This window comes from Mustela putorius, unplaced genomic scaffold (assembly GCF_011764305.1).
Source record: "Mustela putorius furo isolate JIRA1106 unplaced genomic scaffold, ASM1176430v1.1 tig00001215_pilon_pilon_pilon, whole genome shotgun sequence".
NCBI classification, from domain to species: Eukaryota; Metazoa; Chordata; class Mammalia; order Carnivora; family Mustelidae; genus Mustela; species Mustela putorius.
The window spans coordinates 1,247,090-1,261,280 of NW_025421638.1; positions in this window are offsets into that span (position 1 = coordinate 1,247,090).

Here is a 14,191-nt window from a genome sequence, read left to right on the forward strand (position 1 = left end):
AATGCTAGAGAAAAAGAATCAGGAGGAGACCTGAAACTAACAGTTTAGAAGCCATGAGAACAGAATTAGGGAAATAAATGATGCCATGAAACATTCCAACATCAGACTTATTAGAATCTCTGAGGAGGAGGAGGAGAAAGAAAGAAGACTAAAAGATACAGTTGAACAAATTCTCCATGAAAATTTTCCCAATCTAGGGAATGGAAACAGCATTCCTGTCCTGGAGGCAGAAAGATCATGACCCACCCCCAAGATCATAGAATCTAGAAAGACATTGAGATACCTAATTGTGAAACTTGATTCATCATTTAAGACAGGAGCTCTTGAGGGCAGCTGGGGGAAGAGATTCCTTACGTACAGAGGAAGGTCCAACAGAATAACAGCAGTCCTGTCCACAGAAACCTGGCAAGCAAGAAAGGACTGGCAAGACATATTCAGGGCACTAAATGAAAAGAACATGCAACCAAGAATACTTTATTCAGCAAGGCTGACATTCAAAATAAATGGAGAGATAAAGAGCTTCCAAGACCAGCAAGGTTTAAAAGAGTATGTGACCACCAAACCAGCACTATAAGACATATTAAGGGGTGTTCTATAAAAGAAGAAAGAACATATGAATGTCACAGAACAGAAATGTATAGAGACAATCTATAGAAACAAGGACTTCACAAACAACATGATGTCAATATAAATGTATCTTTCAATAATCACTCTCAATGTGAATGGCCTAAATGCTCCCATAAAATGGTACAGGGTTGCATATTGGATAAAATGACAGGACTTGTACATATGTTGTCTACAACAGACCCATTTTGAACCTAAGGATACATCCAAACTGAAAGTAAAGGGATGGAAAAGCATCTTCCATGCCAGCAGGCCTCAAAAGAGAGCTGGGGTAACAATAGGATATAGGATAAATTAGATTTTAAACTAAAGACTATCGTCAGAGATAAGGAAGGACACTACATCATTCTTAAAGACTCTATCCACCAAGAAGATGTGACAATTGTAAATATTTATGCCCCCAATACAGGAGCAGTCAACTACTAAGACAACTGTTAATCAAGATAAAGAGTCATATGGATAGGACTACCTTAATAATAAGGTATCTTAACAAACCACTCTCAGTAATAGACAAGACATTGAAGCAGAAAATCAATAAAAGAACAAGAGCATTGTATGATACATTGGACCAGATGGACCTCATAGATATATACAGAACATTCTACCCTAAAACAACAGAATACTCATCCTTCTTGAGTGCACATGGAACTTTATGCAGAATAGACCACATACTGGGTCACAAATCAGGGATCAACTAATACCAAAAGATTGAGATTATTCCCTTTATATTCTCAGACCACAAGGTTTTGAAACTGGAACTCAACCACAGGAAAATATTTGGAAGAAATTAAAACCCTTGGAAGCTAAAGACCACCTTGCTTAAGAATGTTTGGATCAACCAGGAAATCAAAGAAAAACTTAAACACTTCACGGAAAGCCATGAGAATGAAGACACTTTGGTCCAAAACCTATAGGATACAGCAAAGGTGGTCCTAAGGGGGAAATACATAGCCATCCAAACCTCCCTCAAAAAAACTAAAAAATTCAGAATACATCAGCTTTCTCTACACCTTAAAGAACTAGAGAATCAACAACAAATTAAGCTAACCCCACACACAAGAAGGGAAATAATCAAGATTAGAGGAGACATCAATGACATAGAAACTAGAGATACAGTAGAACACATCAATGTAACTAGAAGCTGTTTTTCTGAAAGAATCAATAAGATTGATAAACCATTGGCCAAACCAACCCAAAAGAAAAGAGAGAGAACCCAAATTAATAAAATAATGAGTGAAAAGGGAGAGATCACGACCAACACCAAGGAAATAGAAGAAATCATCTGAAATGATTATCAACAGTTATATGCCAATAAGTTAAGCAACCTAGACAAAATGGATGCATTCCTGGAAACCTATAAACTTCCAAAATTGAATCAGGGAGAAATTGACAACCTGAATATACCAATATCTAGTAATAAGATTGAGGCAGTGATCAAAAACCTCCCAAAAAACAGGAGCCCAAGACCTGACAGATCCCCCGAATAATTCTACCAAATATTCAAAGAAGAAATACCTATTCTCCTGAAGCTGTTTCATAAAATAGAAACAGAAGGAAAACTTCCAGACTCTTTTTATCAAGCCAGCATTACTCTGATTCCCCAAACTAGGCAAATATCCCACCAAAAAGGAGAATTTCAGATCAATATCCCTGATGAATATGGATGCTAAGTTTCTCAACAATATCCTAGCTAATAGGATCCAACAGTACATTAAAAAAGAGTATCCACCATGACCAGATGGGACTTATCCATGGGATGCAAGGGTGGTTCAACATTTACAAATTAATCAATGTGATAGAACAAATCAATAAGTGAAGAGAGAAGAACCACATGGTCCTCTCAATTGATGCAGAAAAAGCATTTGACAAGATACAGCATCTGTTCCTGATTAGAACAATTCAAAGTATAGGGATAGAGGGAACATTCCTCAACTTCATAAAATCTATCTATGAAAAACCCACAGCAATTATCATCCTCAATGGGGAAAAGCTGACAGCCTTCCCTTTGAGCTCAGGAACATTATAAGGATGCCCATTCTCACCACTGTTGTTCAACATGGCACTAGAAGTCCTAGCAACATCAATCAAACAACAAAAAGAAATAAAAGGTATTTAAATTGGCAAAGAAGAAATCAAACTCTCTCTTTTCACAGATGACATGATGCTTTTAGTGGAAAACCCAAAAGATGCCACCCTGAAATTACTAGAACTCATACAGCAATTCAATAATGTGGCAGGACACAAAATCAATGCACAGAAATCAGTTGCTTTCTTATACACTAACAATGAAAGCATAGAAAGGGAAATAAGAGAATCAATTCCATTAACTATATCACCAAGAACTGTAAGATACCTGGACATAAACATAACCAAAGAGGTAAAGCATCTGTACTCAAGGAACTACAGAACACTTATGAAAGAAACTGAAGAAGACATAAAAAATGGAAGACCATTCCATGCTCATGGATCAGAAAAATTGTTGAAATGTCTATACTGCCTTGAGCAATCTATACTTCCAATGCCATCCTAATCAAAATTCACCGGCATTTTCAAAGAGTTGGAACAAACATTCCTAAAATTTGTATGGAACAATTTGCCAAGAGACCCCAAATTGCCAAGAGACCCCAAATTGCTAAGGAAATATTGAAAAAGAAAAACAAAACTGGGGGCATCACACTGCCTGATTTCAAGCTTTACCACAAAGCTGTGATCACCAAGACAGCATGGTACTAGCACAAAAGCAGACACATAGACCACTGGAACAGAGTAGAGAGCCCAGATATGGATCCTCAACTCTACGATCAAATAATCTTTAACAAAGCAGGAAAAAATATACAGTGGAAAAAAGACAGTCTCTTCAGTAAATTGTGCTGGGAAAATTGGACACGTATGTATAGAAGAATGAAACTTGACCATTCTCTTACACCATATACAAAGATAAACTTGAAATGGATAAAAGACCTCAATGTGAGACAGGAATCTATCAAAATCCTAGAGGAGAACATAGGCAGTAACCTCTTCAACATCAGCCACAGCAACTGCTTTCAAGACATGTCTCCAAAGGCAAAGGAAACAAAAGCGAAAATGAACTTTTGGGACTTCATCAAGATGAAAAGCTTCTGCACAGCAAAGGAAACAGTCAACAAAACAAAGAGGCAACCCACAGAAGGGAGAAGATATTTGCAAATGACACTACAGACAAAGGGCTGATATCCAAGATTATAAAGAACTCCTCAAACTCAACACTCAAAAGACAGATAATCACGTCAAAAAAAAAAAAAAAATGGGCAGAAAACATGAACAGAAGCTTCTCCAAAGAAGACATATAAAATGGTTAATAGGCACACGAAAAAATGTTAATCATTGGCCATCATGGAGATACAAATCAAAACCGCATTGAGATACCACCTTACACCAGTTAGAATGGTGTTAACAATTAACAATTAACAAGACCATAAACAACGTGTGTTGGAGAGGATGTGGAGAAAGGGGAACCCTCTTACACTTTTGGTGGGAATGCAAGTTGGTGCATCCACTTTGGAAAACAGTGTGGAGAGTTCTTAAGAAATTAAAAATAGAGCTTCTCTATGGCCCTGCAATTGCACTACTGAGTATTTACCCTAAAGATACAGATGTAGTGAAAAGAAGGGCCACCTTTACCCCAATGTTCATAGTAGCAATAGCTACAGTTGCCAAACTGTGGAAAGAACCAAGATGCCCTTCAACGGATGAATGGATAAAGAAGATATGGTCCATATATACAAGGGAATATTATGCCTCCATCAGAAAGGATGAATACCCAACATTTATATCACCCTTGATGGGACTGGAAGAGATTATGCTGAGTGAGATAAGTTAAGCAGAGAAAGTCAGTTATCATATGGTTTCACTTACTTCTAAAGAATAAGGAATTTGGGAGATGGAGAGAAGTGAGATGGGGGAAATCAGAGGGGGAAACAAACCATGAGAGACTGTGGACTCTGAGAAATAGGGTTTTGGAGGGGAGGTGGGTGGGGGGTAGGTGATCCTGGTGATGAGTATTATGGAGGGCACATATTCATGGAGCACTGGGTGTGGTGCATAAACAATGAATTTTGGAACACTGAAAAGAAATAAAATAAAATGAAAAAAAAAAAGAACTCTATGAAAAATCAACACACATTAAGTTTACCAAACTAACATTTTTTTAACACACATTAAGTTTGCAGAACTTTTTTTTTTTTAATTTCAGGTATAATCATCAAATCACTTATTTGTATATTTCTTCACTTTCATCTTTATTGTTATACATAGCATTTAATTTATATATAGCATTGTATTGATGTTCTGTGAATGACATTAAGTGGCCTATACTTTGTTCTATGTGAAACAAGGAAGATAAGTACTTTAAAAAAAATTGCTTTTAGTAGTTATATGTGCTAAAATAGCACTGTCTAATTTTGGTCTTTCTTTAGGGGTCATGATTGTTATTTTTAACCAGCTCAAATGAGAATGAAATATTGGCTTTTTAGTAGAATCGAGGTATGAAATTACTATGATGACCTCACCTGTTAGTCTAATGCCTAATTGACTTGAGCTGATGAGTGAGAAAACTAACATTATTAACATATGTATTCTGTGATGAAATGCATGAATGTTCCTAATTCAACCTGGAATGATTTATATATTTATATAAGACCAGAAACTGTTCATTTAAGTGCTATTCTAGGCATTTATGGTGTGCTAAGTTTTCTCTAAAGATCACTACAATTTCTTTAGACAGCGAGAACTGATAAAACATACAATTAAAGTTGTTGGTAAAATCAATAAAAAGACACAGGCAACATTTCTAATTAGATTGCTTAAATAAGTATTTAATTTGTATGGACAAAGTTGTTAGTTATTTAAAAGCTATTTGATGGCTATTACAGAATTTATTGATATTTTCTCTGTAGTTAACTAACAAACATGGTGCTAAAGTGTAGTTTTGAATTCATTTTATTTAGACATTGACTCTATCAGATCTTTAAATATAAATAATTATATTAAGACTCACTCTTCTTTTCTAAGTATAATTATTTTTTCTAAATATGATTTTTAATGTTAATCAAATATTCTGATTTTAGCATTTTTCAAATTGATAGTATAAAACAAGTGTAGACAAATATTTTGTGTAAAGGGCAAATAATAAATATTTCAGCTTTGCAGGCCATACAGTCTTGGAAGCAACTTCTAAAGTCTACTACTTTTAGCAGGATAATGATCATAATCTTTATTTAAGTATGTGGGCACGGCTGCACTCCAGTAAAACTTGCTTACAAAAACTGGAGCCTGCTAGGCTGTAGTTTGTTGAACCTTGGTATGCAAACAAATATTGAGATGAACATAAATGAGAAGGTAATTTGTGTCTAGCATATTACCTTCTCCGTAGAATGTTATGCATTTTGTATTAAAGAAGTCAAAAAGTTTAAATTATCAGGTATTACTTTCTAAGTACTGATTTTTTTTTTTTAAGGCTTATCTGCTGGAGAAGTCAAGATCAAAATTGAAAAGTGTCAGGAATAAAAAGTAAGACCAAACATATTGGAAGTCCCCTAATTGTTTGCATTATTCAGTCTTCTTAATCTTCTTTGAGTCTTCTTTATACCACTATAACTGAAAAAAAGGTATAAAGATAAATATTAAATACTAATAGAATTTCAGATTGTTAAAGTTATTTTGGGATATTTTATTTTTGCCTTTCATAGGTTATCATTTTTTTTTCCTTTAATAACTAGACTGGTGATTTTTTTTTTTAATAACTAGTCAGACTTAGATATTTCTGAATATATCATTGCTGGTCAAAATTTCAGGTAACTTAGAAAATTTTGAGCACCCTATCATTGAAAAAATGCATTTTTGCCTCCCAATATAATTGGTCAGCTTATTAATCAAATATTAAGTTGGTACCACTTATGGCTACACATCTACTATGGCATCTACTGGGGAGTTAAACTTATAAATATCCACAATAAAATGTGAAGGAAAATGTTCTCCAACTCTATCTTCTTTTTTTTTTTTAAATAAAATTTTATTATGTTAATCACCATAGAGTACATTATAAGTTTTTTTATGTAGTGTTCTATGATTGATTGTTTGCACAAAACACCCGGTGCTCTATGCAATATATATCCTTAATACCCATCACCAAGTTCACCCATTCCTCCTACCCCCTTCCTCTTTTGCATTTTTCTCTCCTTTCTATCTATGTGCAAAATCTCTAATAGTCTCAGAAGGAAAAGAGACAAAATTGTGTTAAATGTGTTCAGGGGAAATTTTAAGAATAAGAATCTCATTCAGTTTGTTCTAGAAATGTTCAAGCATTAGGTATAATATCTAAAATAAAATTTATGTTGAAGTACTTTATGATATATTTTAATATTTAATATGCACTTAGTATATTGTGGATCCAAGATGTGTCACTATTAAATGTACTACAAAAATTAGAAAATTAAATAAAACCTGGCTAATTTCTCCATGGTGTCTCAGCCCTTGGGGGAGGGAAAAGAGGGTGTATGTTTATGTGTATATGGGTCTATATGTGTGTTTGTATTCTATAGTGTTGTGACCATGGGCTAATTTCTTCATCTTTGTACTTCATCTTTATATTTTAGTTAGCTAAAATGCAAGCACTGTCCCCTTATTTTCAGGATTATATAACTATCACTATTGTAAATTAAATAATTATGAACAGAAAGATAATCTGATTCTTATATATGAGTTTGGGGGAGGTGTACAGGTTAAGAAGTGAATGGAAAAAAATATTATTTTGACGAAATAAGTTCTTAAGCAATTCTATTTTGGTGTCCTTGATACCTCATAGAAAGGATTTTTTAAATCTCTCAAATACATAATGGGGGTGTTTTCCCTGAATATTCTCATTGCTCCTCCCTACCTCTAGTCTCACTAACTGGTGCAGGGGGAAAAAAATTCATTCTGCAAAATCTCTAAACTTTAGCTATCTTGTATATTGGTTTCAGTAGAGGATATGGGATTTTGCACTCATGAACAAGACTCTCAGCTATGTCTACAGGCAATAAATGAGTACTATCAATAAAAAAATCCCACTGTGAAAGTATTTACACAAACCCAGAAAAAAAAGTAAGTTTTTTGTTTTGTTTTGTTTTGTTTTTGTTTTTGTTTGCTTGTTTGCTTGTTTGTTTTAAGAAACTGAAATATCCCTAAGGATAAACTTTGGTCTCTTATGAAAGAATATTGATTGTATTAATTATCCAGAAGATTTGAGGAAGTATTGAAAACCATTTCTTACCTATTCTGAACATCCTCTTGTATTAGCAAACATTTAAGTTCCCAGGAGGAATTCAGGAATGGGGTTAGGGAAAAAAATTCATAAAAATACCAAGAAATGAAAGGAAAAAGAAAAAAAAAAACAAGAACTGAGCAAGGAAAGGGATGTTATTAAAAGTCAAAAAAAGCTATTAAAAATATTTTAAAAATCTGTGCATTTGCTCTTTGTTTTTGTTTTTGTTTTGTTTTGTTTTGTATTGTTTGTTTGAGAAGAAAGGAGAGGTTGGGCAAGAGAACGGCAGTGGAAGAGGGAGGGAGGGAATCCTAAGCAGGCTCCATGCCCAGCACAGTACCCCACAGGGGGCTTGATCTCATGAACCTGCGATCATGACCTGAGCCCAAATCAAGAGCTAGATGCTTAACCTACTGAGCCACCCAGTGCCCCTAAAATATATATATATATGGTTGTTTTGAAAGTATAATGGATATGAATAATTTCTTTGAATTATTATCTATCCTCCTTTTCACAGCAGTAGAATTAAAAGCAAATATTTACTAATAATAAAACAGCAAGTGACTCATGTACAAAATTATGTTAAACTAGTCTGTTGGCATCAAACATTCAACATAAGTATACCAAATTGTTGAAAATTTAAGTGCACAAAACCTCTACTTGTGCTATGGATTTAAATTGAAAGAGACTTTGCAATATTACATATTAAAGATTATAAGAAGCCTTCAAAATCATCTCATAAACTTTTACTCACTATTTTTTCCTACTTTCCTTGTTTCTATATAATTATGGCACAACTGCTTTGAAAATATGTTAAATGTTGGCCTTACCTTAGACTTAAGGTATTTGAAGTAAAGCTTACAAATTACATTTTTCAGTATATAAATAATCACATTGATAATTTGAAATTTTTTTGTATATATCTTGGTATTGTCAAATCAGTATTGTGACACAATTACTTTGTGAATTCTGTGACTTGTAATTATTTTCTTCTATAATGAAAGCAATTAATGCAAAAACCAGAAAATCTTTTCAAGCTTCTATGCAATTTAGTTTTCTGTTTGTTTGTTATTCACTGAATCCAATCTAGCTGCAGTCAAATAGATCAATATGGATTCAAAAGATGCCATACCATTTTTCTCTTACCAATATATTGTGAGCTTTTCTCCTCTTATAGGGTCTCTCACCTGTGGTTATTTTTTAATACTAAATGGGATGCCTGGATGGCTCAGTGGGTTGGTTAAGCAGCTTTCTTTGGCTCAGGTCATGATCTCAGGATCCCAGGATTGAACCCCACCCCTAATTCATCCTCAGGCTCCCAACTCAGCAGGAACCCTGTTTCTCCCTCTGCCCCCTGCTTCTTCTCTCTCTTTCTCTCTCATTCTATCAAATAAGTTTTTTTTAAAAAGAGTCTTTAAACGACAAATGTAGTTCACACCTGCATCAAAATGCTATTGTTAAAACAAGAAGCAAGGAATGACTTTGTCATAGGGGTATACCTAAATTTAGGAGTTCATTTGGATTTCATTACTCAGTTAAGGAAATACCATTTGAAGAAAACAACAAAGTGCTTAAAGCAATGAGTTGAATAATTTTTAGGAAAAAAATTTATTAAAGTAATAAATAGGCCTTGGAAGATGAAAGGGAACAAAGGACTCTCTGTGGTAACTTCTTCTAGACAGATGTAAATTTCAGGAAACAACAGAGGAGGTGGAGCCTCAAAACAAGCACTAGAATGAGAATGTAAAGGAGATGGTAGGAAATATGGTAAACGTGATTAAGATCCCAAGACAGACATTCACTTTGTACCTTCATCTTCCACTTTCTTTCCTTTACAAAAGTCAAGATAGGAACTTTGTATTATTTCACAGTATTAGAAATTAAGAAATCTGATGAGAACAATGAGACTGGCACCATTATGAGCAAATCTCTCCATAAGTAGTAAATTTAAGGAATCAAGGGTTACTAACATTTCTGTTCTGATTAAAAATTAATTCTTACCAAAATGATCATCAACTTTTCTGAATTTATTTTTATTGTATTTAAATTTCTTGCACTTCACTTGAATTTATTTCCCCTTATTTGCAGTTTGATTAATCATTTTGCTGTTTAATGGTAAACATCAAAAGTATTTAATATTTTATTTCCACCTTAGCCTCCTAAGATACACACACACTTAATATTATCTATTTTAGCAGCTATTTGGCAAGAATCATTGGGATATCCTCACCATAAATTATGTGTTCACAATCTTAAAAAGACCGAGCAATTTATGCAGATCTTTACCGTTTCTTCCCCCAGACCCAAAGCTTCTTGAGAACAGAATATAAGCCAGCACATATGATAATGAAAGACTATATAAGTACCCTATGTATAGGTAAAGAATGAATAACTATCAGTTATAGTGACTAAATACTTCTCTATTCTATATTAATACCACTGACTCACACTTCGTTTGACTGGCTACTATTAAGGGTCATTTAAATATCGTCTAGAAATTTTTGTTCATCCAGACACCTTGTAATAGGCATGTGCATTTTGACCATTGAGATTTTTTTTCTCCTTCTGGAATAGTTTTCTTTAAATAACATAAGCAGCTTTTATAAAAAGGAATTCATTTTCTTTTCCCTGAGACACATTTTCCAATCTTAAAAGTAAAATATTTTCAATGCTAAAGCTGAGCATTTTTACATATTGTCTGGTGTTAGTCCTCTAGTGTACATGCATTTTTAAACCACTTAATGAATCAACTAATTATAAAATACTGTTTATTAAAATTTCATATATTGTCAAATGAAGCACAAATTTATCACATGCAGGCTAAATTAAGATAAGAATAAAGGCTGAACATAATGAATTAGCAAAAATGTGAAAGAAATCCGTGATTCAACATTCTCGATTAATGGTGTATTTGATTTCTACAAAACTGCTAAGCTTTGATAAGAGCATCCAAATTTATTAATATTAATTTTTAGGGTCTGTGATCAAAGGAACGAGACCAGCACAAAACAAAAGTCAAACAAAGCTTTATTTCATGCCAAGCATCAAAAATCAAACCGACCAGTCAGGGCCACCTCTTACAAAAAGGCAACGACGACCAGGACACTGACCCCGACAATTTCCCTTACCCGATGATTCCCTTTACACAGTGAGGCTGCTCCCCAGCGAGACCTCTCCCTGGTGACGCTCATGACACTCTTGATGACCATGATGCTCCCGAAGATGCTGCTCCCCACAACTACCCCCACGACATCACTCCCCTCCCCTGCCTCACAGACTAACCTTTATAGAGGTGGTTGAGCCTGGCCCACACATAGGTGGCCAATGAGATTGCAATACACAGGGAAAACTGCACAGTCATGCTCAGTCAGCAATACAGGTGGCCAATTGAATTCCAATTCACCATAGCATATATATGTGCACCCCACCAGCTGGATGTCTCCATCAGGCCTGGCCCATCCCCATATCCAGGGCCAGCGTAAAGAGGGGCAGGGTCAACCCAAGTCCACAAGGAAATGGCTCCCTCTAGCCAACCAGGCCCTTACATTAACAAGATAACAAAGTTCTCTATAAGTCATCATTCAAGTGGCATTCCTAGCAAGATTTGGTATCTTAAGTGTATGCATTCAACTGTGTAAAGTACTATGACAGGCTGAGGAACTCAAGATATGACTTCATTCTTCCCCCTCCATTAAATATGAATACTCAAGTCTGGGTCTCTTCAGATATGTTAAAAATATGTTTTTTTTTCTTTTATCATCTATAAACTATATTCCCTTGATAATCACATTCAGAAAAGTTTTACAATATTGGAATGAAACTATCAAATTTCTTAGTTTAGTAAAGACTCAAATATATTAATAAATGATAAACTATATACATGATTTCTTCAATGTAACAGTAGAGAGTATTTCCATGCTTTGTAAATCGAGAAGAGATCTGATCCACTTAAAAAACTACTTGAAGGGCACCTGGGTGGCTCAGTGGGTTAAAGCCTCTGCCTCTGGTTGGGTCATGATCTCGAGGGTCCTGGGATCAAGTCCTGCATCTGGCTCTCCTCTTAGCAAGGAGCTTTCTTCCCTTCCTGTTTCTTCCTGCCTCTCTGCCTACTTGTGATCTCTGTCAAATAAATAAATCTTTAGAAAAAATTACTTGAATACCAAAAAGCTGGTGTAGGCATGGAAAACAATGAATAAAACTGATAGATTTCTTTCCAAAGCTAGTAAGAAATAATTGTATTATTATAGATGCTATGTCACAAATTATGACAAACTTAAGGGCTAACATGACACATACTTATTTCACAGTTCTTGAGAATCAACAATCTGGCCACAGCTTAGCTTGGTCCTTGACTTCAGGTTCTTTCATCAAGCTATGCTTAAGGTATCAGCTTAGACTTAGATGTCATTTCAAAGCATGATTGGGGAAGGACTCAATTCTAAAGTCAGTTATGTGTTTGTAATCTCCATTTAATTGTTCTTTGGCTGTTAGATTGAGTCTCATTTTCTGGCTAGCAGTTGATTAATGGTCACCCTTATTTGTAGCTACATGAGCCTTACTGACATTACAGCATGCTTTGTCAAACCAGCAAGGGAAAGAATAAATAGCACCTGATATAAAGAGGTTATAAATATCTTTTAACCTAGTCACAGAAGCGGCACTTTTTAAATATCCCATTGTTCAGAAGTGAATCACTAGGAATACCAGGAGGTGGGGATCTCGAGGCCATCTTAGAATCTGCTTGCCACAGAATATTGATTGTAAAAGAATATCCCTGCAGTTAAAAAAAAAAAGAGAGAGAGAGAAAAGAAAAGAAAAGAAAAGAAGAAAAAAAAAAGCAACACTTTATTTTCAATATATTTGTCTGGGGTACCTGGATAGCTCAGCCATTAAGTGGTACCAGTGTCCTGGTAAAAACAGCTGCATCAGGCTTCCTGCTCAGCAGGGGTCTGCTTCTCTCTGTCTCTCTCCCTTTGTCCCTCCCCAATGTTCATTCTCTATCTCAAATAAATAAATAAAACCTTAAAAAAAGATATGTGTGGGGGCGCCTGGGTGGCTCAGTGGGTTAGGCCGCTGCCTTCAGCTCAGGTCATGATCTCAGGGTCCTGGGATCGAGTCCCACATCGGGCTCTCTGCTCAGCAGGGAGCCTGCTTCCTCCTCTCTCTCTCTCTGCCTGCCTCTCTGCCTACTTGTGATCTCTCTCTGTCAAATAAATAAATAAAATCTTAAAAAAAAAAAAAAGATATGTGTGTCTGCCTGTATGTATACATATATGGCTAAATGACCATGTTCAATTTTTATTTGTTTTAATATTTGGAAACTATAAAGAAAATCAAGTTGCAGGATTAGTTTCTCATAAGCTATTAAAGGTGTTTTTTGGTTTTTTCTCTGTGTGAGTGTGTGTTTTTTGTTTGTTTTTTAACTATCTAAAGTCTGTTTTTCATAGATGGTGTAATGCTGCATTATAATAAATAGGAATGCATTTTGCAAATGTAGTTGAAGATATAATGAGATCATGCCCACGTTTTTAAAAAGTCAGTTCTCCATGCTCCCAATAGAGACACCATGTAATTAACACAATCGTCTGAACTTTATCACCAGGCCAACTTCTAATCCATTATCGAACTAAGCTACATGAAAGTGATAAAGGAAGTAATAAGTCGAATACAGTAAAAGGAAAACTGTGAAAGTCTTCAAAATAGACCAAAGAGATTACTGAGCATCCTCAGTGGGAGCAAGAAGTTAGTTTCACCACTGCGGTTACCCAGTTTTGCTGGGTTTCTGAGACTTGCCTTATCTTTGAAACACTTACCCTTACCAAACTGATACAGATCTTATGTACCTCTTTGTGTCGTGTTTTATTTATTTTTATTTCTTAAATATTTTATTTAATTATTTGAGAGGGAGAGAGAAAAGGAAAGAGAGAGAGAACATGAGCAGAGGGATGGGTCAAGGGTGGGACAGAGGGAGAGGCAAACCCTGCGGAGGAGGGAGCCCAGTGTGGGGCTTGATACAGGCCCCCCAAGATCACGACCTGAGTAGAAGGCAGATACTTAGAGCCCCCCAGGCACCACTTTATAAGTGTTTTTAAAAACATTTACATTTGAAAAGTGACATACATGGTACTTAAAATATAGTCAGTTATGTGTCAACTGATTATCCATTTCATAATCTTTATATACTCCAAGTTTGTTTTAAGGTGAATAATACAGATTTAAGTCATTGAGAAATGATATTAAAATTTGTATTCAGCTATTGTAAATCACAGTGGAAAAACAATTAAATTT